Genomic DNA, 3,987 nt, shown 5'->3' on the forward strand with positions numbered 1-3,987 from the left:
TACCTAGTTAGCACTCTGCTCCTATATCCCGTAAGTTTGGGCATCTTATGCTTTGTTTTAATTTGTCTTAAGATATTTTAAAATTTATTTTATGATTTCTTCATTGACCCATTGGTTGTTTAAGAATTTGTCCTTTGATTTCCACATATTTTTGAAATTTTCAATTTCCTACTACTATTGATTCCCAGTTTCATTCCATTGTGTTCAGAAAAGATAGTTGACATGATTTCAATCATCTTAAATTTATTAAGGCCTGTTTTGTAGCCTACCATGTGATCTAACCAGGAGAATACTGTGTGTGTACTTAAGAAGAATGTGTATTCTGCTCCTGTTGCGTTGAGTCTGTTGTGTCCAATTGGTCTATAGTGTTTAAATCCTCTGATTCTATGTTGATCTTCTGTCTGGTTGTTCTGTCCATTAATAAAAATAGGGGGTTAAAATGTGATATTATTATTGTGTTACTCTATTTCTCCCTTTTATTCTGTCAATGTTTACTCCATATATTTGGGTGCTGTGATGTTAGATATAACACATATTAATGTTATATCTTTTGTAAATTGACCCTTTTATTATTATATAATGTCTGTCTCTTGTGACAGTTTTGGCTTACAGTCTATTTTGCAAAAATAAATAAATAAATTCCATTTTGTGGGATTTAGGTACACTGGACCATACTCTTTTGTAATTACCATTTGCATGGAGAGTATCTTTTCCCATACTTTCATTTTCAGCCTATGTATGTCTTTAGACCTAAGGTGTGTCTCTTGTATACATCATATAATTATATCTTGTTTTTTGTTTAATCTATTCAGTCACTCTATGTCTTTTTTTTTGCAGTTTTTGGCCACGGTTGGGTTTGAACCCATCACCTCCGGCATATGGGGCCTGTGCACTACTCCTTTGAGCCACAAGCACTGCCCACTCTATGTCTTTTGATTGGGAAGCTTGATACATTTGCATTTAAAGTAGTTACTGTTAGGGAAATACTTACTGTTGCCACTTTGTTAATTGTTTTATGCCTATCTTTTAGCTATTTTTCTGCTTTCTTTCTCTCTTGCTATCTTCCTTTTTGTTTTATTGAATTTTTTGTACTGACATGCTTTGACTCTTTCTCATTTTTATTTTTTATTTTTTAGAGACAGAGTCTCACTTTGTCACCCTGGGTAGAGTGCTATGGTGTCACAGCTCACAGCAACCTCTAGCTCTTGGGCTTAAGCAATTCTCTTGCCTCAGCCTCCTGAGTAGCTGGGACTACAGGTGCCTGCCACAATGCCGGGCTATATTTTTGTTGCAGTTTGGTTGGGGCCAGGGCCGGGTTTGAACCCACCACCCTCAGTATATGGGGCTGGCGCCCTACTCACTGAGCCACAGGCACTGCCCTCTTTCTCATTTTATTTTGAGTGTCTCCTATGGTATTTTCTTTGTTGTTATAATGGGGCTATATGAAATATTTCATTGTTATAAAATCTATTTTAAGCTGATAACCTTAAATGCATACAAAATTATACTCTTTTATATCTCCTCAAATCCACTTTATGTTAATGTCACAGATTACATCTTGTGTATCCATTAACACGGTTTTACAGTTATAATTATTTTTATACATTCGTCTTTTAAATTTTATACTAGAGTTAAAAGTGCTTTAGACTCTACCATAGTATTATGTATTTGTCTATATATTTACCTGTACCAGTAAAATTTGTAATTCTGTATGTTTTTTTTTTTTCTTTTTTTTGAGACGGAGCCTCAAGCTATCCCCCCTGGGTAGACTGCCATGGCATCACGCTCACAGCAACCTCCAACTCCTGGGCTCAAGCGAGTCTCTTGCCTCAGCCTCCCAAGTAGCTGGGACTACAGGCGCCTGCTACAACGCCTGGCCATTTTTTTTTTTTTTTTTTGGTTGCAGCCATCATTGTTGTTTGGCGGGCCTAGGCTGGGGATTCGAACCCGCCACCTTAGGTGTATGTGGCTGGCGCCTTAGCCACTTGAGCCACAGGTGCCGAGCCAATTCTGTATGTTTTGTATTGTTGTTTAGTGTCCTTTCATTTCAATTTTGAAGGTTACCTTTATCATTTCTTATAAGGCTGCTCTGGTGGTAGCAGAGTCTCCCTGCTTTTGTTTAACCCACAAAGATTTAATTTCTTTTTCTTTCTTTCTTTCTTTTTTTTTTTTGGCCAGGGTCAGATTTGAACCCACCACCTCTGGTATATGGGGCTGGTGCCCTACCCATTTGAGCCACAGGCACCTCCCTCTTTTTTATTCTTGAAGGACAGTTTTGCCAGACATAGTATTCTTGGTTGAGAGTTGTTTTCTTTTAACTCTTTGAATGTATCATCCCACACCCTTCTGGCCTATAAGGTGTCTGACGAGAAATCCACTGATAATCTTATGTGAGCTTCCTTGTACACGATGAGTTGCTTTTCTCCTGATGTTTTTCAAGATTATCTCTTTGTCTTTGAATATGACACTTTGATCATAATGCGTCTCAGTGTCTGGGCTTCTTTAGAACTAGTTGGAGGATCCCAGAATATGGAAGTCCAGTGCTTCCTCTGATTGGGAAATTTTTGGCATTACTTTTTAAAAAATTTCTTTATTCATTATTTTCTTTCTTCTCCTTCTGGAATTCTCATAATACATGTATTGGTCTACTTAATGTTATCCCATAAGTCCCTTAGGCTTTCTTCACTCTTCTTCATTATTTTTTCTTTTTGTTCTTCTGACTTGATAATTTTAAGTGATCTGACTTTAAGTTCACTGATTGTTTCTTCTGCTTGATGAAGTCTGTTGTTGAGCCTGTTTAGGGAATTTTTCACTTCGGTTATTGTATTCTTCAGGCTAGAATTTCTGTTTGGTTCTGTTTTATAATTTCTATCTTTTTGTTAATTTTTTCTTCTGTTCAGACGTGTTTTTTTCTGATTTCATTTTGTTGCCTATCTGAGTTCTGTTGTAATGCATTGAGCTTCTTTGATATGATTATTTTGAATTCCCTTTAGTTAAGGCATAGATCTCCCTTTCTTTGGGGTTGGTATGGTATCTTCATTTTTTATTTCTTTGATCAGGTCATGTACCGTCATATACCTTGTGATTTTTTACTGAGTTTTAAGCATTTTAAAAAACGGACACCTCACCCAGTTTTTATAGACTGAATTCATACAGGGAAGAACTTTTAGAGATTCTGGGGGCCTCTGAAAACTTTTATGAGAGATGCAACTTCTGTGGGCTTGTGTATGTAATTTCCCAGTTAGAAAAGTTTTCTGGTTTCTTTTTTAGGAGCTTTTTTTTTTGTTTGTTTTTGGAGACAGAGTCTCACTTTGTTGCCCTCAGTAGAGTGCTGTGGTGTCACAGCTCACAGCAACCTCAAACTCTTGGGCTTAAGTGATTCTCTTGCCTCAGCCTCCCAAGTAGCTGGGACTACAGGTGCCCACCAGAACACGTGGCTATTTTGGTTGTAGTTGTCATTGTTGTTTGTCAGGCCCAGGCTGGGTTCAACCGTTGTATGTGGCTGGTGCCCTAACCACGGAGCTACAGGCACCAAGTCTTTTTTAGGAACTTCACTCTTTCTGGTGTCTGCCTGTGGTACTGCAGGTTCCCTGTTGCTGCTGCTGCAAACTGCCCAGCTTTCCTTCATTCTCAGTGGCCCCAGGCATCCAAAGCTGCTGGCTCCCCGTAGGTTCTCTGAGTCAGGTAAGACAGGTATCAGTCCCTTGGGCAGCCCTCCAACAATCTGGGGAATTAGATGAGTGTTCCATCCTTTTTTTCCTTACCCAGGGGAGATAGCACGATCCAGGGCATTCTCTTCTATGCTAAGTAATGTTGGTTTGGTGGTGGGGTGACCAAGAATAAAGTGAAATGGCTCTTCTTACCTGATTTAGTGCAGCTGTTCTTGGCTTTGCACTCACTGGGGCTACTGCAACATCTCGTCTGGTTTCTTGATGCCTCATATACTTAATCTGTTCTGTGTATCATTGAGGGAATAAGGATTGATAC

This window comes from Otolemur garnettii, unplaced genomic scaffold (assembly GCF_000181295.1).
Source record: "Otolemur garnettii isolate 467f Iridium unplaced genomic scaffold, OtoGar3 scaffold00077, whole genome shotgun sequence".
NCBI lineage: Eukaryota > Metazoa > Chordata > Mammalia > Primates > Galagidae > Otolemur > Otolemur garnettii.